Raw genomic sequence first — 26,096 nt, forward strand, 5'->3', positions numbered from 1 at the left:
TATCCACATTGTTGGATCTATCAATAGTTCATTTTTTTTTTGTTAGAAGCAAGTGGTAGTGTGATTCTTTAAAATATATTCTTTTTCAAAATTACTTTGCTTGTCAAGATTCTTTGTATTTTCACATAAATTTTAAGGACTTCTGCTTTTGACAAAGATGGAATGACAGGGGTCTGATTTATTCTCATATCTGCAATAACTAGAAAACTAGATAAAATATATGAAACAACACTTTTCAGACATTGGACATCAGGCAATGCAAGACACTGATGGCTGAGATGAGAAACAGATTAGACGAGTCCTATGACTACCTATTTTACAGCCTGGAGAATGTTTGCAGGCCACGGCACTAGGAGGAGGGGACCCAAGCAGAGCCTGTCAGTCTTCTTTTTTTTTTTTTTTTTTTTTAATTTTTTTTTTCAACGTTTATTTATTTTTGGGACAGAGAGAGACAGAGCACGAACGGGGGAGGGGCAGAGAGAGAGGGAGACACAGAATCGGAAACAGGCTCCAGGCTCCGAGCCATCAGCCCAGAGCCCGACGCGGGGCTCGAACTCACGGACCGCGAGATCGTGACCTGGCTGAAGTCGGACGCTTAACCGACTGCGCCATCCAGGCACCCCCAGTCTTCTTGAGTTAAGAGAAAAAGTTGAGAGTTTTGGGAGGACCAGCAGCTAGGGTTCCTAAGGAAGATCCAAAAGAGGCGAGAGCTGACAAAGGAGATACAGGGATTTGCAGTGTCCTGTTTTATCCTTCCTCAGCTGGATACTGATAATCTCATGTGTGGGAGGAAAGTGCTTGAGGCTGGAGATGGAATTCCAGACCAAAGGAGCAGAGGGGCCTGCTGCCCACACAGGGCCAGAAAGACTTCATGTTCTCTCCAGCAAGACTGAACAACTTCATCATTCACAAGACATCAGGCAGAGAATTCAGAAAGCCTTTAGAGACAAATCAAGCATTGACCAAAGGCTGTTTTGATCTCACATAACAAGGTTTAAAAACAAGCCTTGAAAGAATCAAACTGTTTCCAAGTATCTAAATTGTATATAAGAACAAAGGTCAAAAATATTTTTCCAAAACCTCAAGAATCTCCAGCACCCAACAAGGAAAAGATTCACAATGTCTATCATTAAATAATTTTAAAAAGTACCAGATGTGGTAGGCTGAATAATGTCCCCCAAAGATATCTATGTCCTTATCCTGGGGACCTGTGATTGTTACCTCATATTGCAAAAGTGCCTTTGCAAATGTGATTCAGATAAGGATTTTGAAATATAGAGATTATCCTAGATTATCCAGGTGGGCTGTAAATGTAATCACAAGTTTCCTTGAAAGAGAAGTACATAGGGAGATTTTATTGTAGAGACATTAGGCAATGCGATGACTGAAGCAAGATACTACACAACTAGCTTGGAAGATGGCTGAAAGAGCCATGAGTCAATGAATGCAGCTCTAGAAGCCAGAAAAGACATGGAAACAGGTTCACCCCTTGAGACTTCAGAGTGAACATGGCCTGGCAGACTCTGCTATTTGGCCCAGTGAAATTTCAGACTTCTGGCCTCTAAAGTATAAGATGATAAGTATGTGCTGTTTTAAGCAACCAAGTAGTGGTAATTTGTTATAGTAGCCATAGGAAACTAATACAGATTTTGGTACCGGGGATAGGGTATTTTTGTAAGAAAAAATACCTGAAAGTGTGGAAGTTTCTTTGGAACTGGGTAATGTGTAGAGGCTGGAAGAATTTTGGTAAGCCTGATGGAAAAAGCATAACTTACTTTGAACAAACTATTAGTAGAAATATGGATGTTAAAGACTGCCATTGAAGGCTAAAAGGAAGTGAGGAGCATGGTAGAGAAGGCCTATATTGTCTTTAGAATATCTAAATTGTCATAACCAACTATTGGTATAAATATGAACATTAAAGGTTGTGTTGAAGGTTTAGAAGGGAGTGAGACACATGGTTTTGGAACCTGAAGGAAAGACGATCTTTGTTCTATGGTGGCAGACAGCTTAGCTGAATTGTGGCCCACAGTTTTGTGGGAACAATACATGTAAGTTATGAACTTGGATATTAACTGAGGAGATTTCCAAGTAAAGTATTGAAGGTGCAGTCTGGTTTATTCTTATTGATTACAGCAAAATGAGAGGGGAAAGAGATAAATTAAGGGAAGAACTATTAAGCAAAAAGAAACCAGGACTTGATGATTTGGGAAGTTCTCAGTCTATCCTATTTGAAAAAAAAAAAAAATGAAGAAGAAAGTTAATTTGGAGATTCACTGCCAGAAAAGTATGCTCTAAAGAGAAAGCCATGAGTGTGGTTTTTCAATGCTTTGTCTTGTGTTGGAAGAATCGAAAGATCAGTATATTCATTCATGCAGATTGGATTTGAAGTGATTAAGCATGTGACTTGTAGGTCTTCTCAGCCAGCTCAGCAGAAGTCAGGAAAACAGATGTGATTATCCAGGAAATATTAGTGGAGGAGGCTTTTGTTTAATGGCATAAGTTCCTGTGACATACAGAGGAGAAACTCACAAGGTTTTTGAGAATGTTCCATTGGTAGAAATAGCACTAGCTTGGATTGAAAGGGACAGAGACAGGATGAAATGAAAGCAGGTTGTTGGTCTCCAAAATTCTGGAGGTAGGAAACAGGCTGAACAGTTTTGTTTTCAAGAAAAAAGGAAGGATGACTTCAAAGGCAGAGCCATGAGCCACAGAGAACTACTCCCAAGCTTTTATTTGATTGATTGATTGATTGATTGATTGATGACATTTATTGTCAAATTGGTTTCCACACAACACCCAGTGCTCATTCCAACAGGTGATGCCCATCACCCACTTTCTCCTCCCTCCAACCCCCCATCAACCCTCAGTTTATTCTCAGTTTTTAAGAGTCTCTTATGATTTGGCTCCCTCCCCCTCTAACTTTTTTTTTTCCTTCCCCTCCCCCATGGTCTTCTGTTAAGTTTCTCAGGATCCACATAAGAGTGAAAAGTGGCTAAAATGAACAAATCAGGAGACTATAGATGCTGGAGAGGATGTGGAGAAACGGGAACCCTCTTGCACTATTGGTGGGAATGCAAACTGGTGCAGCCACTCTGGAAAACAGTGTGGAGTTTCCTCAAAAAGTTAACAATAGATCTACACTATGACCAAGCAATAGCACTGCTAGGAATTTACCCAAGGGATACAGGAGTACTGATGCATAGGGGCACTTGTACCCCAATGTTTATAGAAGCACTTTCAACAATAGCCAAATTATGTAAAGAGCCTAAATGTCCATCAACTGATGAATGGATAAAGAAACTGTGGTTTATATACACAATGGAATACTCTGTGGCAATGAGAAAGAATGAAATGTGGCCTTTTGTACCAACGTCGATGGAACTGGAAAGTGTTATGCTAAGTGAAATAAGTCATACAGAGAAAGACAGATACGATATGTTTACACCATGTATTCCCAAGCTTTTAAACCTAATGAGTTTGCCCAGTTTGATTTTGAAATTGCTTGGGACCAGTGACTCTTCTTTTCTGTCCTTTTCCTCCTCCCCCCTACCTTTTTATAAAGCTTATTTATTTATTTATTTTGAGAGAAAGAGAAAGCATGAGTTGGGGAGTGGCAAAGAGAGAGGGAGAGAGAATCCCAAGCAGGCTTCGCACGATTCAGTGATCGAACTCACAAACCATGAGATCATGACCTGAGCCCAAGTCTAATGCTTAACTGAGTGAGACACTCAGGTGTCCCTTTTTCTCCCCTTTGGAATGGCATACCTATAACTGTTACCCTAACCCTGTGCCACCATCATATTTTGTGAACATATGTCTTAGTCTTTTCAGGCTGCCATAATAATATTCCATAGACTTGGTGACTTATAAACAACAGAGATTTATTTCTCACAGTCTGGAGGCTGGGAAGTCTAAGATCAAAGTGCTGGCAAGTCTGGTTTCTGGTGAAAGCCCATTGCCTTGTTCATAGACAGTTACCTTCTTGCTGTGCTCTCACATGGTAAAGGGCAGGGAGGTAAAGAAGCTTTCTTGGGCCTCTTTTATAAGGTCACTAATCTTGTCCATGAGGGATTCACCCTCATTATCTAATGACCTCTGCAAAGCCCTGTCTCCTATGACCATCATCTTGAGGGTTAGGATTCAACATATAAATCTTGGGGGATACAAACTGTATTCAGACCTAGCAGCATGTAACTAGTTTTCTAGTTTCATAGGTCCACAAATGGAGGGAAATTTTGCCCCAGGATGCAACATAGCCAGAATCTCCTCCATTTTGACTTAAATGAAATTTGGGACTTTGGAGCTGATGGTACTTAGATAAGATTTTAGGCCTGTAATGGTTTGAGACTTTTGGAGATGTTGATTGTGATAGACCAACATCTGATCATCTGTTCTGACTGAAGTAATTAATCTTCCATTTCCTAAGAACCTGAAATGGCCTCCTCTGAGTTAGTTTGCAGGGGAATGCTGATCTTTTTTTAGGACCTACCCTTACTACCTCTCATTGCTGTTGGACCTGTAATCAGACTCAAGACCCATTACATTCCAGTGGGTGAGATACAGTGACCTATGAGGAGACACCATATATGCCAAAATAATTACAATATAAACCAGATAAATATTTATGGAAATGGATCCTCTGAGTGCTAGAACAAGATGTCCAGAAATCCCCAAATTCTGATTATTTTCCTTTCCCTGTGCACGGTCTATCTGCTAAATGACACTAAATTTCTTTGGATGTCTAGGAGGAGGATTTACCATATACAATTTTGGTAGGCCAGGGGGTCCTTCCTCAAGAGAACACCAATGTCTCTTTATTCAAGGGGCTTTGGGGCTGGAAATTGGTTGAGGGTTCACAATTGTCTGTTGTATGTAGTGATTAAAGTTTTTCATTTAATCTAGAGCTCTTACAAATCACGAAAGATTTTAGTACACTGCCTAGCTATGTCAATCCTAACGGCACTATGTTTGCGAACACAAAAGATCTAAGCAGGTCTAAGCATTCTGATTACTAATTTGGCTCTGCATCTATTATAGTAACCATAGCTGTCTTATCTTTGATGATTAAGTGCTGTCACTTGCTCCTGACATCCTAGTATCTCATAATCCTCATTGAATTCATAGAGCCCAGCTAGATGACAACTTTCTCCATACTTCCAAAGAAGAGTCACCCCAAAGGTCTTCAAGTATGTGAGGGCTCACTCATCAATGATCTTTAATGTCTTGAAAAGGTAGTTATATTAATCTTCTCTCTTTCTCTAATTTGCAAGATTTAGCCATTTTGTTAATTTTTTTCTACAAAATATATATGCCTTTGATTTATGGTTAGTTTTTGTTTTGTATTCAATTGATTAATGTTTTTATATTTGCTAATACATTTCTTTGAATTTCTCTGACATAATTTGTCATTTTTTCTTCATTTTAAAGTTAAAATGCTAGCTTTTCTGTTTTCAATCCTTCTTAGGGTAATTTTTTTAATTAAAAAAAATTTTTTTTTTAATTTTTTTTTTTTCAACGTTTTTATTTATTTCTGGGACAGAGAGAGACAGAGCATGAACGGGGGAGGGGCAGAGAGAGAGGGAGACACAGAATCGGAAACAGGCTCCAGGCTCCGAGCCATCAGCCCAGAGCCTGACGCGGGGCTCGAACTCATGGACCGTGAGATCGTGACCTGGCTGAAGTCGGACGCTTAACCGACTGCGCCACCCAGGCGCCCCTAATTAAAAAAAAATTTTAAATGTTTATTTATCTTTGAGAGAGAGAAAGAGAGATACAGAGCGTGAGTGAGGGAGGGGCAGAGACAGAGAACGAGACACAGAATTCAAAGTAGTTTCCAGGCTCTGAGCTGTCAGCACACAGCCTGATACGGGGCTTGAACTCACAAACTGTGAGACCATGATCTGAGCCAAAGTCTGACACTTAACTGACTGAGCCACCCAGGTGCCCTTTTTTCTTAGTTTTAATACATTTTTTAAGCTATAACTATTGTTATCTCTTGCTTCAGATACCATATTGAACTGTATCACATTGGTTTTGATAAGCAATTTTCTTATTAATTTTTTCTTAGTTTGTATCTTTGGTTTTTATAGCCTCTTAAACAAAGAGTTATCTAAAGAAGTGATTTGATATTATTTAAAAGTTTTTTAAAAAACATTTATTTATTTTTGAGAGACAGAGAGAGACAGAACATGAGCTGGGGAGGGACAGAGAGAGAGGGAGACATAGAATCCAAAGCAGGCTCTAGGCTCTGAGCTGTCAGCAGAGACTGACTTGGAGCTCGAACCCATGAACCAGGAGATCATGATCTGAGCTGAAGTTGGATGCTAAACCAACTGAGCCATCCAGGCACCCCTGAAAATTTAAGTACACACATTTATGAATTAAAAAAAAACTATTTTCTTCTTGTTAATTCCTACTTTAATTGTTACAGAATATGTTGTGTATGATTTTTTTTCTTTCTTGAATTTATTGAGATTTTATTTATGGTCCAATACACAGACCATGCTTATAACTATTTCCTGGGTATCTGAAAAGCAAATGTACCCTCTACTTTTTGAGCAAAGAATAAGAATCTATTTCTGTCTTGCTCTACCTACATACATTCTCTTCTCCCTTCCACTTTCAACACCAACTTCAAAATTTTGCTCTGGACTTTTATCTTAACCCTCCAAAATTAAAATAGTTCAATGATTTTTCACCATTTTATTTCCCTACTTCCTCTTCCCTTCTCCATTCCAACCTACCCTATCTTCCAATAAATTTTTATTTCAAAACTTCTCATTCTTTAACCCTAATTTCTAGGTATTATTGGAATTTAAATTCTAAACTATTGTTTCCTTTTCCTTGAGTTATGCCTTTTCACTTTTTATAACCCTTATTCAACATTTATGTTTCACAAATTGCATCAAGTTTTAATTTTAACTGCCTTTTTTTTTTTTTTTAGTTTTTAAAACCTAGGATTTTCCTCCTCACCATTATTTCTTGTACACTCAATCTTTTACTAACTTGAGACATTTTTCCTGAATTTTCTCTTTGCTTCTTTGTTTCCTAAGAAAAGATTCATAGGTAGTATATTTTGTGATCATATAAAATTTATTCTCTTACTCTTCCATGGGGATGATATCTAGGGTGATAAAAAATTCTTGGATCTTACTTCTTTTCTCTGGAAAGCCTGTAAATATTTTTTCTCTGCTTTCTAAAGTTGCAGGTGAGAAATCCATTATGATTTCTTTCTTATCTAAGCTAATTTCTCTCTCTCTCTCTCTGTGTTAATGTTTGGAAGTGCTAGACTTTCTTTTTATCTTTGGCATTCACGGCTTTTATCAAATTTTGCCAAAATGTATGTCACTTAAAATATTAATTATGTCTGGCACATTTTAATCTGAAAAGCATAACCTTTCTTCTGTTGTCTTTCTAAGCTTCTTTTATGCCCTCTTTTTCCCTCATGGATTGCTCTTTTTTGCGCGTGTTTAATCTCTTCTGGATCTTCCATGTCATTTCACTCACCAACTCCAAATTTTGTATTTTGGGGCTTTGTTTTGATATAGTTCCTTTATTTGACTTTTTATATTTTTAATTTTGTTTCCAGAAATATCTACTCTATTTTGGTATTTCTCTAATAAATTTTAAAATTCAAATATTATGGTTTTGAGCATTTAAAAAATATTTTTGGTTTTCTGTTCCTTCATTTACTTCCATATCTTTTTGTGGGCCACTGGTTTCCATAATAATTTTTTCTTGAATTCTTCTCTGTATATATTTATGTGCTTCAATGGGAGATATCCATCCTGTTTTTATTTTTATGTTTTTTTGGTCCTGGTATCCCTCTTTTACACTATTGAGTCTTATATCTGAGGTTCCTTTGTTGAGCTCAGAATAATCTGAGATCCTTCGTTGCTTTCGCATAACTGTGCCTATGTAAATCAACCTGTTGAGGTCTTCTCAGTAGGTGGCAGACAGGTAGGAGATGAGAGTTAAAAGGACTTTTTTCTAGTGACTCAGCAGTCAGTGGCAACTTGACATACTGTCAACATTCTTTAGTTTGAGTGTATGTGCAGGAATGGAATTGGTTCTTACTCAGCCCCCAAAAGGGGGACAATTTAGCTCAACGGTATAATTCCTTCAGACAGTGGCCTAAAATGGTATACTAGAGGGTTTCCTTGTGTTGGGGGCATCCGTTTATCTCAAACTGAACTATTTAATTCTAGTAGATGATGCAAAGTCAATAAACTTCACTCCAGCTTCCACTAGGGTGATAAGACTCCTTGGTTGCCTGGTCTTTGATCCTTCTAGCTTTGTAAATGATGCTTTACAGAAGATGCCCCAACTGGGCAAAACAAAACTATCTCTGTAGGACATTAAATCCTAAGTAGGCCACACTTTCTTCATTTCCTTCCCCACTTCAAAAAGCCCCCTCCACATTAGCTGTTTGTGTTATCAGTTGGGAGAGAGAGGGATGTGTGTTCCGTTTCTCATCTTCCCAGCATGAATAACTACAAGAAGTATGAAGAAGCATTAAACTTCTTTCCATGTTTTCTTTATTTCTTACGTCGAGAACTCTTACTTGATAGATATTGGGTCTCCTGGAGACCTATATTATATTTTAGTGGTCAAAGTTTTATAAATGCCCTCAGATTTTATCTTCCAGGCTACTGATTAAAGTCTTCAGCTGTGTGTATTTTATTATTCATAACTTCTATTAAGTTTTTCTGATTTTGGAAATTACCCTTATTTTCCAAAAACTCTTTTATGTTTTTAACTGATCTTTTTTCATAGCAGCCAGTGCTTATTTTATAGCAGTACTGTCCCTTGAAATACTTCTGAGGGTGTGAATTTAATATTTTCAAAAGTTTTCTTGTGTTTCTTGCGTGATGCCTTTTTACTCTGGGACCAGTTATTTGCTTGTTCATCTTTACATTTCTATTTCAAGCTGTGGTTCTCTTCTCAAATGTGTTTTGATTTTGCTTGTCTGTTCCTATTTAGGAGTAGGTTGACTAGTATAGGTATTTCATGTATATTTCCTTAGCAACAGTAAACTTCAGTTGCTTCTTCTCTGAATGGGTATATATATGTTTGGGGATGCCAGAAGGTGGGTTTGCTAAAGAACTCTATGGATAAATGCACATAGGTAAGATTCTTTCCAATTACATGGGCATTGGGTGGGTAGGCTAGCTGGGGACTAACTGCTGAAGTTAGAAAGGCATTACTCTGGATATAAGTGCTTTATGCCATGAATAATACTATTCATCAGTATTATTTTTCACTGATGTAGGTAGCCACTCATGGAAGCCCCACATTTATATTGAAAATGAAAACCAAAAAGAAAGAAAGAAAGAAAGAAAGAAAGAAAGAAAGAAAGAAAGAAAGAAAGGAAGAAAGAAAGAAAATGAAAACAACTGAGGTTATTTTGGTGGTGTCTGTAGAGTAGGATCATATAAATAACGCCCAGTTCAATTCAAAGCTTGTTATAAGTCTTTTAATATACTCAGGTTATAAGAGGATTTATAAATATAGTTGTGGATGAAAACAGTTGCCTTCCTTCTTTTCAAATGAATTTTAGGAAATCAGAGTAAAAAACTTTTCTTTGTATTTTTTTCTGTGGGTGGAGAGCACAAAAATATCATGAGGGTTTTTAGCCATGCTAGATTATATCGGTACATCTATGCATTGACTCTCTATGAAATTAATTGCATTTTTACAGCAATTCTTTCCCTCTACTTATTTAAGTGAGCTCTCTCTCTCTTTTTTAGCAAGCCTTTCTCTGATAATAACACTGTATGTAAATTAACACAGTACATATCTTTACATTTTATAAAAAGCTTTGGGCTTACTTTGTTTCAAGTTAAATTTTCTTTTTTTCCCTTTTTTAAATTAAATTTTAGTTACTTAACATACAGTGCAATATTGATTTCAGGAGTAGAATTTAGTGATTTATCACTTACATACAACACCTAATGCTCATCACAAGTGCCCTCCTTAGTATCCATCACCCATCTAGCCCATCTCCCACCTACATCCCTCCATCAACCTGAGGGTTGTTCAAACTGAGGTTTGTTCTCTATCATTAAGAATCTCTTGTGGTTTGTTCCCCTTTCTTCTCTTCCCTCCTTCCTATATGTTCATCTCTTTTACTTCTTAAATACTACATATGAGTGAAATCATATGATATTTGTTGTTCTCTGATTGACTTATTTCACTTAACATAATACACTCTAGCTCCATCCACGTCATTGCAAATGGCAAGATTTCATTCTTTTTGATGACTGAATAATAGTCCTTTGTGTGTGTGTGTGTGTGTGTGTGTGTGTGTGTGTGTGTATATACACACACACACACACATATATGTATATATATATATATATATACCACTTCTTTATCCATTCATCAGTTGATGGACATTTGGGCTCTCTCCATAATTTGGCTACTGTTGATAGCACTGCTATAAACATTGGGGTGCAAGTACCCCTTCAAATCTGTATTTCTGTATCCTTTGGGTAAACATCTAATAGTGCAATTGCTGGATCTTAGGGTAGTTCTGTTTTTAGTTTCTTAAGGAACCTCCATACTGTGCTCCAGAGTGACTGCACCAGTTTGCATTCCCACCAACAGTGCGCGAGAGTTCCCCTTTCTCACTATCCTCAAAACACTTTTGTGTTGTTAATTTTAGCCATTCTGACCTGTGTGCGGTGGTATCCCAGTGTGGTTTTGATTTGTATTTCCCTGATGATCAGTGGTGTTGATCATCTTTTCATGTGTTTGTTAGCCATCTGGATGTCTTCTTTAGAAAAGTGTCTATTCATGTCTTCTATGTTTTTTGGGTGTTGAGTTTGATAAGTTCTTTATAGATTTTTGATACTAATCATTTATCTGATATGTCATTTGCAAATACCTTCTCCCATTATGTAGGCTGCCTTTTAGCTTTGTTGATTGTTTCCTTCACTGTGCAGAAGATTTTTATCTTGATGAAGTCCCAATAGTTAATGTTTGTTTTTGTTTCCCTTGCCTTCAGCAATGTGTCTAGTAAGAAGTTGCTCTGACCAAGGTCAAAGAGGTTTCTACCTGTGTTCTCCTTGAGGATTTTGGTGGTTTTCTTTCTCACATTTAGGTCTTTCATCCATTTTGAATTTATTTTTGTGTATGGTTTAAGAAAGTGGTCCAGTTTCATTCTTCTGCATGTTGCCATCCAGTTTTCCCAACACTGTTGAAGAGACTGTCTTTTTTCCATTGGATATTCTTTCCCGCTTTGTTGAAGATGAGTTGACCATATAGTTGTAGGTTGAGGTTTGTTTCATTTATCTCTACTTTGTTGAGGGTTTTTTATCAAGAATGAATGCTGTATTTGGGGCGCCTGGGTGGCGTAGTCGGTTAAGCGTCCGACTTCAGCCAGGTCACGATCTCGCGGTCCGGGAGTTCGAGCCCCGCGTCGGGCTCTGGGCTGATGGCTCAGAGCCTGGAGCCTGTTTCCGATTCTGTGTCTCCCTCTCTCTCTGCCCCTCCCCCGTTCATGCTCTGTCTCTCTCTGTCCCAAAAATAAATAAACGTTGGAAAAAAAAAAAAAAAAGAATGAATGCTGTATTTTGTCAAATGCTTTTTCTGCACCTACTGACAGGATCATATGGTTCTTATCCTTTCTTTTCTTAATGTGATGTATCATGTTGATTGAATTGAGAATATTGTACCAGCCCTGCAGCCCAGGAATAAATCCCACTTGATCATGGTGCATAATTCTTTTAATGACTATTGAGTTTTATTTGCTAATATCTTGTTGAGATTTTTGCATCCATGTTTATCAGGGATATTGGCATATAATTCTCCTTTTTAGTGGGGTCTTTGGTTTTGGAATCCTGGTAATGCTGGCTTCATAGAATGAGTTTGGAAGTTTTCCTTCTATTTCTATTTTTTGGAACAGTTTGAGAAAAATAGGTATTAACTCTGCTTTAAATGGCTGGTTGAATTCCCTTGGGAAGCCATCTGGCCCAGGATTCTTGTTTGTTAGAAGATTTTTTATTACTGATTCAATGTCTTTGCTGGTTATGGGTCTGTTCAAATTTTCTATTTCTTCCTGTTTCAGTTTTGATAGTTTGTGAATTTCTAGGAATTTGTTCATTTCTTCTAGATTGCCCAGTTTGTTGGCATATAATTTTGCATACTATTCTCTTATAATAATTTGTGTATCTGTGGTGTTGGTTGTGATCTCTCCTCTTTCATTCATGATTTTATCTATTTGGGTCCTTTCTCTTTTCTTTTGATAAGTTTGGCTAAAGGTTTATTAATTTGTTAATTCTTTCAAAGAACTAGCTCTTAATTTCGTTGATCTGTTCTACTGGTTGTTTTGTTTGTTTCTATATCATTCATTTCTGCCCTAATCTTTATTATTTCCCTTCTGCTGGCTTTAGGTTTATTTGCTCTTCCTTTTCTAGCTCCTTTAGTTCTAAGTTCATTGCTTCTGTTTATTTTTAAATTTTGTCTTTAATTTCCTGGTTAACCTATTAATTCTTTGGTAGGATATTCTTTAACCTCCATGTATTTGAGGGATTTCCAAATTTTTTCTTGTGGTTGACTTCAAGTTTCATTGCTCTATGATCTGAAAATAAGCATGGTTATGATCTCTACCTTTTTGTATTTGTTGCAGGCTTATTGTAACCCAGTATGTGATCTATTCTGGAGAATGTTCCATTTGCACTCAAAAAGAATGTGTATTCTGTTGCTTTAAGATGAAATGTTCTGAATATACCTGCTAAGTCCATCTGGTCCAGTGTGTCATTCAAAGCCATTGTTTCCTTTTGATTTTCTGCTTAGGTGATCTGTTCATTGTTGTAAGTGGGGTGTTACAGTCCCCTACTATTATTGTATTATTGTCAATGAGTCTATTTATGTTTATGATTAATTGATTTATATATCTGGGTTCTCTCAAATTGGGGGCATAAATATTTATAATTGTTATGTCTTCTTGATGGATAGACCCCTTAATTATGATATAATGCCCTTCTTCATCTCTTGTTACAGCCTTTGCTGTAAAATCTAGTTTGTCTGAAATAGGTATGGTGATTCTGGCTTTCTTTTGACATCCATTAGCATGATAGATAGTTCTCCAACTCCTCACTTCAATCTGCAGGTGTCTTTAGGTCTAAAATGAAACTCTTGCAGGCAGCATATAGATGGATCTTGTTTTGTTTTGTTTTTATCCACTCTGATACCCCATGTCTTTTGATTAGAGCTTTTAGTCCATTTACATTCAGAGTGATTATTGAAAGGTATGAATTTAGTGCCATTGTCTAACTTGTAGAGTTGGTGTTTCTGGTGATGCTCTCTGGTTCTTTCTTTTTTTTTTTTTAATTTTTTTTATTTTTTTTTTTCAACGTTTTTTATTTATTTTTGGGACAGAGAGAGACAGAGCATGAACGGGGGAGGGGCAGAGAGAGAGGGAGACACAGAATCGGAAGCAGGCTCCAGGCTCTGAGCCATCAGCCCAGAGCCCGACGCGGGGCTCGAACTCACGGACCGCGAGATCATGACCTGGCCGAAGTCGGACGCTTAACCGACTGCGCCACCCAGGCGCCCCGCTCTCTGGTTCTTTCTAGTCTTTGTTGCTTTTGGTTGCTTTGTTGCTTTTTGTCTCTCTCACTCTCTCTTTTTTCTTCTTCACTCAAAGATTTCCACTTAAAACTTCTTGTAGGGCTGGTTTAGCGCTCACAAACTCCTTTAGTTTTTGTTTGTCTGGGAAATTCTTGATCTCTCCTTCTATTTTTGAATGACAGCCTTGCTGGATAGAATATTCTTGGCTGCATGTATTTCCATTCAGCATGTTGAATATCTCTTGCCACTCCTTTCTGGCCTGCCAAGTTTGTGTGGACAGATCTGCTGTGAATCTGATCTGTCTTCCCTTGTAGGTTTAGGACTTCTTTTCCCTTGCTGCTTTCAGTATTTTTTCCTTATCTGTGTATTTTGTGAATTTGACTATGATATGTCCTGGTGATGGCCAGCTTTTGTTGAATTTAATGGGAGTTCTCTGTGTTTCTTGGATTTTGATGTCTGTGACCTTCCCCAGATTAGGGAAGTTTTCAGCTATAATTTGCTCACATAAACTTCCTGCTTCTTTTCTCTCTTCATCTTCTGGGATGCCTATGATATGAATGTTATTATGTTTTAATAAATTGCTGAGTTCCTTGAGTTTTCCTTCAAGATCCTTGACTTTTGTTTCCCTCTTCTTTTTGGCTTCATTATTTTCCATTATTTTATCTTCTATATTGCTATTTTGCTCTCCCGCCTCCATTCTCATTTTTATGGACTTTTGGGTTTGCATCCCAGTTATAGCATTTTTAATTTTGGCTTGACTAGATTTTAGTTCTTTTACCTCTGCAGAAAGGGATTTTCTGATGTCTTCTATGCTTTTTTTAAACCCAGCTAGTGTCCTCATAAGCATTGTTTAAAATTCTAGTTCAGACATCTTACTAATATCTGCATTGACTAAATCTCTGGGCATTGTTTCTTCTGATCTTTCTTGTGAGGTAAATTCTTCCATCTTGTCCTTTTGGAGGAAGAAAAAACAATAATAATAACAGAATGGAATAAAAATTAAAAGATTTAAAAAATACCAAATAAAGGAAGCTAGATCCTAGGTGTGTTAGTCAGCTTGTTAAGAGAAGTTTTTTTTTAACTTGTTTTATTTTTTATTTTTTAAAATTTACATCCAAATTAGTTAGCATATAGTGCAACAATGATTTCAGGAGTAGATTACTTAGTGCCCCTTGCCCATTTAGCCCATTCCTCCTCCCACAACCCCTCCAGTAACCCTTAGTTTGTTCTCCATATTTATGAGTCTCTTCTGTTTTGTCTCCCTCCCTGTTTTTATATTATTTTTGTTTCCCTTCCCTTATGTTCATCTGTTTTGTCTCTTTTTTTTTTAATTTTTTTTTTCAACGTTTATTTATTTTTGGGACAGAGAGAGACAGAGCATGAATGGGGGAGGGGCAGAGAGAGAGGGAGACACAGAATCGGAAACAGGCTCCAGGCTCTGAGCCATCAGCCCAGAGCCCGACGCGGGGCTCGAACTCGCGGACCGCGAGATCGTGACCTGGCTGAAGTCGGACGCCTAACCGACTGCGCCACCCAGGCACCCCTGTTTTGTCTCTTAAAGTCCTCCTATGAGTGAAGTCATATGATTTTTGTCTTTCTCTGACTGACTAATTTCACTTAGCATAATACCCTCCAGTTCCATCCATGTAGTTGCAAATGGCAAGATTTCATTCTTTTTGATTGCCGAGTAATACTCCATGTATATACACATATATCCCACATCTTCTTTATCCATTCATCCATCAATAGACATTTAGGCTTTTTCTATACTTTGGCTGTTGTTGATAGTGCTGCTATAAACACGAGGGTGCACGTGTCCCTTCAAAACAGCACACTTGTATCCCTTGGATAAATGCCTAGTAGTGCAATTGCTGGGTCGTAGGGTAGTTCTATTTTTAATTTTTCGAGGAACCTCCATACTGTTTTCCAGAGTGGCTGCACCAGCTTGCATTCCCAAAGATAAGTTTGATAGAAAAAAGAGAAAAGAGAAAAGAAGAGAGAAAAAAATTAAAATTAAAAAATTAATAAAATAAATAAAATAAAAAATAAAAAAATTTGTTCTTTCTGTATCCAAGAAAGAAAAGAAAAGAACAACAACAAAAACAAAAGCAACAACAACAAAAATGAGCAACAAACAAGCAAAAAAACCCAAATGAAGCCAGATCCAGTTTCCCCTAGATCTGAAACTTTGCAGCAGTCTATGGCCAGTAGACTAAGCTCCTGGAAGGGATTTGGGCTTGGCTTCTAGGGGAGGGGTCTGCTGCCTGATTCTCAGGCCAACTTGCCCTAGTGGAGATGTGACTAAGAGGGCACAGGGGGTGGGGCTTGGTGTAATGGCTCCCTTCTCCACTTGTTGGTGGCTGTTTAGCTCACAAGGGCTGATCTGTGTTGGTGGGTGAATGGTGAAAATGGCTTCACCTGGCTCTCTAGTCTCCAGAGCAGGAACTTCACACCCTCACAGGTGGGAGATCAGTCACTCCTCTTTGATCCCTGCTTCCATCAGCTCCCTGCTGTCCCTTGTCTGTGTCTGAGCTGTCTGCCTACCAGGTAGTGCCTCTCTCCAGAGTTTTATCTCAGGTGCAGCTGTGTTTCAAAACCCCACACTGCAGAGACCCCTGTGGTTTAGACCTGAAGTGTACTTCTGGAAGAACAGTCTCACTGCGCTTTGGCCAGGGATGGCTTGTCCCAGGAAACAGTTGTGCTATTGCATAGTGGCAGCAGCTCAGAGCTTATGGTAAAGTGCAACACACAGCCAGCGCCAGGGTTTGCTGCCCTCAGCTGGCGTCTTTGTTCCTATATGGGTGAATGTGGGGGTTTGATGGTGCCTTCTGGGTCTTTTGCCCTTGGAGAGGCTGTATCATCTTTACCAAATGCACTCCAAGCAGAGCAATCACTTTTCCCCATATGACACAGGGGATCCTCAGACCACATTGTCTGCTCCTGGAGTACCACCAGGGGCTGACCTCTGAACTTTCAGACTCTGTGGTATACTGTTTATAAGAAGCTGACGGTATTGAAAACCTCTCCTTTCCTCCCTGTCAATGGCTTTGGGGAACAGTTTTCTTGTGCAGTCCCCTATGTGTGTTTTCACTCTTTCTAGATGCTTTCAAAGGGAGTACTTTCTTGCCTAAACCCAATGTGCTGCTATCTCTCCTCCTCTGTCTTTCTCCTCTCTGTAAAAATAGCTCCCTCCCCTCTGCAGCACCACAGCTCTTCTCTCCCCCAATTCACCTTTCCACACCATGAACCTGCTGTGTTTTCTCCCTCAAATTATGCAGATTGTTCTGCTAATCCTCAGATCGATTTCCTAGGTATTCAAAATGGTTAGATGTTGACCTACCTGTGTTCAAGGGATGAGATAAGCCCAGGGTCCCCTTACTCTTTGCCATTTTAACTCCTCCTGCAAGTTGAATTTTTCTATACTGATGCTATGTTTGATGCATCATTGATCCAGATTCATGCTGATATGCTTTGGTGAGAAGAAGCGTAAGGGTGGAAACTGAAGTTGAGAAGAGAGTACTAATTCAAAGAGATATGAAAATTCTCCCATCTCTGAGGCACTTTCAAATTCCATATACTCTTTGGTTCTAAACAAGATATTAGGAGACACGGGGTCATGGGTCTTCACTGTCTGCTTTCTCACCTTCTTATTGTCTTCCGCACAGGGGAAATATTTCTCCACTCTATACCTTCCTAAAAATGACAGCAGGTTCAGGACTGCCTGTCTGCCAGGGGACTCCCATGAGAATCTATGGCCAGTTTTCCCCTGTCTTTTCCAAGTTCACAATCATTTTAAGATTGAATCGCTCCAGAGGCACCAAAGCCAGACTTATTGCAGCTCAGTTGTTACTAGATGATTGTAGGATAAGAGAGAAAAACAGCAAAATTAAATGCTAATGGATTAGAATGAGCAAACATAGCAGATTCACACTGATAGTAAAAGTCACAGCTCTTATTATATCATCACTAGAAGTCTTTTAAAAATAACGACACCAAAAAGATACTTAGTCTTCTTGCATGGATCAAGGAATGAGATCATTACCTTTGCTTCTTGCTTTTCATTCACTATTAGAGAAATATTATTATCATCATCAACATCATCATCATCAGTTTTGATTTATCTGAATAGCCTGCTGAAGTAGACCTCTGGGAGCATTTACATATCCAATTACTACAGGATGATTACTCATAGTCTTAAAACTGCTTTGTACATAAAAATGCCTGACCTAGCCAAAGTTCTTAATAATAATACTCTACATTTGTATAGTGTTCTTAATGTTTCCAAAGATTTTCATATCCATTTTCTTAATTTGAGACCCAAAACAACCAAGGTTGATAAATTAATCCCAAGTATTATTATCTTCTTTCTACAGGTGAGGATTTAGAAGATCTATTAATGACTTATTTGAAGTCAGTCAACCAGTTAGTCTTAGAGGTTAGACTGCATACTAGGTGTTACTTCCTGGGCTCAGTGAGATAATGGTCTCTTTTTCCATGCTTTGTGAAGACCAGTATCTTTAGATTGCAGTGAAAATAATCTTAAAGTCTTGAATTTGCTTATGAGAAGGTAGAATATGTTGTTCTTTGTCATTTCTGCCCTGAGGTCTTTAAAAAACATTGGTAGTGGGGCATAAGGAGCCAGGATACATCAAGAGGCTTGAATTCAGTAATGTTGATTCCTAGTTGTATTGCCTTGGAAAGAATATGCTGAAAATGAGCTGGCTTCAGGAGAATTCTTTGCATTCTGTTGAATTTTCCCTCATAGAGAATATATTTAGTAATTACTACCTCATGGAGTCTTTGTTTTCTTTGTAGGTTCTAGTAGACTGAATGTTTGTATTTCCCAAAAATCCATGGGCATGAGAGTGAATGTGGACCAGTGAAACACAAGAAAAACATTTGCTAGGGGTTCATGAGAAAGTAGATTCTTGCTTTTCTTACATAGCTTTGGTTTAACTCTTTGTAGAATGGGGGGGGAGGGGAGCATGTAGCTCTGAGAATTGCTGGAAGGTATTTTGTATTGAAAAGCTGGATCCAAGTGGAAGCGAAACTGACACAGTGGAAGGCAGCATTGGTCAGGAAAGCCTAGGTTATGCTGAAGTAACAACCTCCAAATCTTTGTTGTTAACAAGATAAAGTATATTTCTGACACAACCTGTCCAGTGAGTGTTGGCAGGGGCCTTTGTTCCAAACATTTCTGTTGGGATTTGGGCTTATTGAGAGATTCCATCATCTTATGATGCTACCATCATAGGTTTCAGACGTCAGTGAGGCCAGGGAAGGGAGCATGGCTATATTCGTTTTGGGTCAAAAGCAACACAGCCCATTGTCTAAAACAGTGCTATCCATGGGGCGCCTGGGTGGCTCAGTTGGTTGAGCGTCCGACTTCGGCTCAGGTCATGATCTCACAGTTCACGAGTTCGAGCCCCATGTCGGGCTCTGTGCTGACAGCTTAGAGCCTGGAGTCTGCTTTGGATTCTGTGTCTCCTTCTCTCTCTGCCCCTAACCCACTCGCATTCTGTCTCTGTCTCTCTCAAAAATAAACATTAAAAAAAAAAAAAAACAGTTTTAAAAAAATTAAAAAAAATAAAACTGCTATCCAATAGAAATATAATGGGAACCACATGTGACTCGCATGACTAACTTTATTATTATTGTTGCTATTACCAAATTTGGAGGTAATGCTTGTTTGCTATGATTTGATTGTTTGTTATGTGTTTTTTATCTTGTAAGTTAGGGTATAATTTACCCACAGTAAAATTTACTTTTTTTAGGGTACAGTTCTGTGAGTTTCAACAAACACATATAGTCACATAATTACTATTACAAGCAAATTTTAGAACACTTCTGTCTCTCCCAAGAATTACCCTGTGCCTTTTGTAGTCAATCCCTCCTCCTACCCTCGGCCCCTGGCAATCAGTGATCTATTTTCTGACCCTATGGTTTTGCCTTTCAACAATGCCACATAAATGGAATGATAGAGTATGTAGCTTTTGGATTTGGCTCTTTTCATTTAGCATAATGCATTTGACATTCAAACATGCTGTTGTGTGTAGTTTGTTCCTTTTTGTTGCTGAATACTATTCCATTGTATGGATTTACTATGGTTTGTTTATTTCCCAGTGGAGGGACATTTAAGTTGTTCCCCAAATGTTTTTGGTGACGAACAAAGCCAATAGAAAACATTATTGTGTGAACATAGGTTTTCATTTCTCTTGGGTAAACATTTACCAGTGGGACGACTCAATCATATAGTAAGTTCATGTTTAATTTTATAAGAAACTGTCAAACTATTTTCCAAAATGCACAATTTCATGTTAACACCAGCAATACATATGAGAGTTCCAGTTGTTCCACATCATGGCCAGTGCTTGATTTTATCAGTTTTTCAAATTTACTTTAAAATATTTATTTATTTATTTATTTATTTATTTATTTACACCATTCTAATAGATGCATAGTGGACATAAGAAAACCTAATTTTCTAGTAGCCATATTTTTGAAAGTAAAAAGAAACAGGTAAAGTTAGTTTTAATAATATGTTTGACAGAATATATTCAAAATATTATCATTTCAACATGTAATTAATATAAAAGTTAATGGGATATTTTGTATTCTTCTTTTTTTCTTTTTTTTATTTAAAAAAATTTTTTTTTCAACGTTTATTTTTTTTGGGACAGAGAGAGACAGAGCATGAACGGGGGAGGGGCAGAGAGAGAGGGAGACACAGAATCGGAAACAGGCTCCAGGCTGCGAGCCATCAGACCATAGCCTGACGCGGGGCTCGAACTCACGGACTGTGAGATCGTGACCTGGCTGAAGTCGGACGCTTAACCGACTGCGCCACCCAGGCGCCCCTGGATATTTTATATTCTTTAACAATTTTTTTATGTTTATTTTTGAGAGAAAGAGAGCATGAGCAGGAGGCAGAGAGAGAGGGAGACATAGAAACCAAAACAGGCTCCAGGCTCTGAACTGTCAGCATAGAGCCCGACACGGGGCTCGAGCTCACAAACTGTGAGATCATGACCTGAGCTGAAGTTGGACACTTAACCGACTGAGTTGCCCAGGTGCCCATACTTTCTTTTTCCTAATGTTTATTTATTTATTTTGAGAGAGAGAGAGAGAGAGAGAGCATGAGCAGGGGAGGGACAGAAAGAGAGGGAGAGAGAGAATCCCAACCAGGCTCGATGCTGTCAGTACAGAGCCCAACAGGGGGCTGGAACTCACAAACCATGAGAACATAACCTGAGCTGAAATCAAGAGTTGGACACCTAACTTACTGAGTCACCCAGGCACCCCAAGATATTTTATATTCTTTATTTGTGTGTTCTAAGTCTTTGCCATCTGATGTATAGAGCTCAGTAGGCACATGTGCATAGTGGCCACTGTATTGGACAGTGTAGGTCTAGATCTAATTACCTGCCTTGCCTAACTGTGAATGGGCTGAGAAAAAATGTGAAATATCATGTAGCCAGGAAATGTGGGTGAGCACTAGTAATGTCTATCACAAAGGCAGAGTGGAGAGAAAGAAAGAATTCAGCTCCTTTATAACATCATTAAAGTACTAAGTTGAACCCAATCTGAAGATCTTCTAAGGAAAGCCTTAGTTTCTAATTATGACAGACAGTAAATGCCATGTATAGTTTAAGATAATTTGAATTAGCTGATTCTGTTATTTGAAAATTCCTCCAACAGTTATATATGAATTTAGTATAGAAGAATGTGAAAATACAGGCAAGCTAAAAAAAGAAATTAAGTCACCTGCAACCTCAGATAATATTTCGGTGTACAACTGACCTTTGAACAACTTAGGGATAGGGGCACTGACCTCCTGCATAGTCAAAAGTCCACCTATAACTTTTGATTCACCCAAAACTAATAGTCCACATTTGACTGGAAGTCAATTAACACATATTTTGTATGTTGCATGTATTCTATACTGTATTCTGACCATAAAGGAAGCCAGAGAAAAGAAAATATTATTAAGAAAATCACAAGGAAGAGAAAATACATTTATAGCACATACTGTATTTATATTAAAAAATTCATGTATATGTGGGCTCACAGAGTTCAAACCTGTATTGTTCGAAGGTCAACTGTATATCTTTTGAGATGTGTGTGTATGGATGTGTATGTATAAATGTATTAAGTGGACGTGTGTGTATAAAATGTATTAAAGTACATGTCTATAAGCAAAAGCATGGGAACATTGTATTATTATCACATAACCTATGTTTTTCACCCAATAATATTTTGAAAACATATTTCCATGTCAATAAATATATGTTTAAACTATCATTTTAAATCTCTATATAATATTTCATTTTATGGAAAAGTTACAATCTATTCAGCACATTCTGTATCATATAAGCTGTTCAGAATATTTCATTGTTTAAGGGGGGGGCAAGGGTAGAGGTGGTGTGTGTTTTGAAATAGCTTCTAATCTGAAGCAAAAGCAAAGAGCATCTGGAAATCCTGTTTCCTTTCTTTGCATCTCTTCTTTTTATACCTGACCTCCTCTCACTTCTTTCAGTAGAAATAAATACAAGAGGGAATATACAGCTCAGCAAGGTGACTAGATGATTAGTAAAAAAAAAAAATTAGTTTCCTACAAAGTTTTCAGTAATGTTTTCTCATTGCCATGACTACATTGTACTTATTACCAGTACTGATTAGATAGACAAGTATTCTCGGTGTAAACAGAAGATAATTAGTGATACAGAGAACAACAAATGAAGTTTAAAAAATCTACATGTAAGTATGCAGTAGTAAAGTACAGGATGAATCAGGTCCAGTCATATAGGACTTTTATGTGTAAAACAAAAGCCAGTGTAGTCTGAGTGGGAAAGAACTTGATTAAATGTGCTGACATGACCGGGTTTCCTCTTTTGGTTGCTGTTGCCATTTGGCATTTTCAGTGACCTCTGATGCTTGGCTTTCTGCTGTGTCGTTACTAGAGGCACAGGGGTGATATTAAAACTATTTGACAACGGTGATGCAGGGCTATCAACCAAAAAGAAGAGAACCCAGCCTACCACAATTGCTACAACTGAACCAGTGTATAAGGTTGGGTGGCTGTTTCAAAAGGGGAAGCTAAAACAAGGAAACAAACAAACAAAAAACAAAAATGAAAAAACAAAAAACTTGGGGTTTTAGTTTATTTTATTCCAGGAAAAAATTCTAGGTACTAAGCCCTTTTTTGGGGGGCGGGGTTGGTCTTATATGTCCTTCCATTGACATTGCTGAGGAAGCTCTTCTTTCCCACAAAAATAAATGGTAAATAGTGACTCTCTTTCTGTACAGGAATACTTACATTCATAGAAAAGGATTAATATACTGAATACATAAAGAACTCTTACAATTCTACATAGAATCAAAAACCCCACTAACAGAAATATAAGAAGATCATTCAGACACACACACAAAGAAATACATAAAAATAAGAAAAGTTGTTTTACTTTACTAATGAGCAAAGAAATGCAGATTTAAAAAGTACATGTATTTCACTTGGCTAACATCTGTTAAGTGGCTAACATGTCACATATGGTGCTAGGCATTTTTATTTTATTCGGTGCAAACAGAGGTCCTGTAAGGACTTTTCATGTAATGGACTTTTATTGCAATGCCCATGTTTTAGGCAGGGAATCTGAAGTTCAAGGAGGGTAATCTGCTTGAGGTGACATAGTTAATAAGTTGTATTAAGCAAAATATCATTTCTCCTTTTGAGATTTATAAAGATTAAATGACAGGTATCAAAATGAAAATATGCATCCCTTTGACCCAGCACTTTTGCCTCCAAAATTTACCCCAGGGAAATAATTGGGTAAGTGCACAAAAGACTTTTATAAGGACGTTTACTGCTGCATTATTTATAACAGCAAAAAACTGGGAACAATGTAAATGTTCTTAACAGAGGATTGGGTAAATATATAAAGATCTAACCATACAATACAAACCCAAGAAGCCCTTAAAAAGAATGAGATAGATCAATATGATTTGGCTTAGAATGTTGTGGTCTAGCTATACTGTTCAGTGGGAGAAAAAAAGGCAGGTTACAAAATAGCATGTAAATTATGACTCTGTTTTTGTAAAAAGAATTAAGTTCAGTTAAGCAGAGAAAAATGTTTGAATGTGTTTGCTGCAGTTATTCTTGTGCAGGAGTTAGATTATGGCAGAGCCCATCAGTATTTACTTCTATTATTTGCTTATTCTTTTTGGTATAACTATTTGAAGCAGGAAAAAAAAAGCCACAAATATTGTCACATGCTGAAACTGACAAACCAGAACAAAAGCAGTAACACTGCAGGATCACTCCCAGAGCAGGTACGAGAAGAAAGATGTGATAGAAGACTCAATGCATAGGGTGGGGTTGTGCAGAAAGAAGACAGTGAGAAGCAGAGGAAAGGGGGCAGAAGGGAGAAAGGAAAAGGAGAGTAAAGTGGACCAATAGGAGAGTAAAGATAAGTTGGAGAAACAGTAGAGCAGTTGCAACAAAGGTCACAAAAGCCCTAGTGTTAGCAGGGGAGGTTTAACCGGGGCTTTGCTAAGAGGCAAAATAGTGGAGCTAAGGATAGTTAAGACAGTTAAGAGCAGGGGCTCTGGAGTGGATCAATACAGTTAGTACTCACTAAATATCCATGTTTCCTCCTATGGGTCCGACCTTTTTTGCAGTTAGGTTGGAGTCATGTGACTCATTCTTGCCACTGGGCTCTAAGAGGAACGGCTAATGCCCTTAGGGATTGCAGTACCTCCTTTGTCGCTTTTTTACCCATATGTGGAAGCTACATGCCATGTGTTCCATCACGCGCTAGCAATAAGAAGTCACCTACACCCAGGGCCAGGATGTGATTGAGAAATAAACTTTTGTTGTCTTAAGACACTACAATTTAGGGGTTTGCCTGCTTTTGCAGCTGGCATTGCTTGCTCTAATATGCTTTGCCATTTTTTAGTCATCTGACTCTGGACAGATTACTTAACTCTCTGAACATCAGTATTTCTCCTGTAAATGGAAATAATAATGGTACCTGTCTCATAGGGTTCTTGGAGGATTAAATGTAAAAGTGTACAGTGTTAGGCTATTGTTGTTATTTTTATGTGTGTTAGCTATTATTGTTGTTTTTGCTATCATTTACAGGAGGAATTGATAAATCAGTTCCCTAGATTGGGCAGCACCAAGGCCAGGGAAATGTCAGTAGGTGACAGTAGGGCCAATCCAAGGAGATACTATAGGACATATTGGAAGATATAGAACGAGCTGTCTCTGGCTAGTGAACGATCAACTCCTTGCCAGGGGAAGCATTGGTTGTTGGAGTGAAACACTCATTTGTAGAGGTTAATTTATACAGATAAGCTAGTTACTATTAGTTCCATATCCATAAAAATGCCTACTAAATTTCTATCATAATGAAATAGATTATGCTAATATAATTCTTTTCCTGATGTCTCAATTTAGGTGCCCACAGAAGGTGCTAAATGTGCCTAATATTACTGATTGGTTGACCCTTTCAACCATTTGATCATCTTGGGGTGGGGCTCTGGGGACACCTGCTCTCTCCCTAATCAGGGCTGAGGGGAGGGGGGGATAATGTATGTGGGCCAGTGTGGACACCTGTGCACAGCCGGTGGTGGAGCGGGGCAGAGAGGGGGATATTATATAGAAATACTGCATATGGTGAATGGGTGTAACTGGGAAATGATATTCTCCCCCCACCTCCTCTCCTTTTTAAAAAGTAGCACAAGTATAATATGTCTTACTGAAACTTCTTTGAGGGCCATGATTGTATGGTCTTTTAAAATTTTTTTTAATCAAATTGATTCTTGAGAGAACAAACTGTCTAAGTTACTTCCAGTGAGTGGTGGCTATAGAATTTCTATAAGGAGTGTGTTAGGAGTGGTAAGCTGGTTGCCAGAGTGTGTTGGAAGCTGAGTTTTCATAGCACGTTACATGGGATGGAGAGAATGTGAACTTTCTAAATGAAAAAAGAGGAAGGGGTCTTTTTTGGGGGAGGGGAGGTTTTTCTAAATGAAAAAAGAGGAGGGGTCTTTTTTGGGGCCCCACTGCACTTGATGTGGCCACTGCTTTTAGGGACTATTTTACTCAGTCCGTTCTTTCAACAAAAGTTTAATGAGCATCTACTACTCTGTGTTTCAGGTACAAAGGTGATAAACATACTCTGTTCCTGAGACCCCCGCAACCCAGGAGAGACTGAGGGTGAGATGCAAACCCCCTGGCTCCTCTAAAAACTCAAAAGTCAGCGCCCGGTTTTTAGAGGTTCCCATTTTGCTCTGGCTAAATAGGAATACATACAGGGATGGCAGATATCCGTCAGTTACAACTTACAACTTAACTAAGTTATACTTGTTCCAAGTTGCGGCTGAGAGCATTAGCACATTGGCCCACCTTTAGGATGGTTGTAAAGACTGAAAACAAGTGGGCCCTCCCACTGTTTCACAGCCTAGCGTGTGCAGCTTGGACAAACTCCCCTTCCACACATTCACCCAAGTCAGGTCAGCTA

The sequence above is a fragment of the Lynx rufus genome, unplaced genomic scaffold (genome assembly GCF_022079265.1).
Source record: "Lynx rufus isolate CCGP_SWC_20201006 ecotype Redwood Valley unplaced genomic scaffold, mLynRuf1.p SCAF_3, whole genome shotgun sequence".
Lineage (NCBI taxonomy): Eukaryota > Metazoa > Chordata > Mammalia > Carnivora > Felidae > Lynx > Lynx rufus.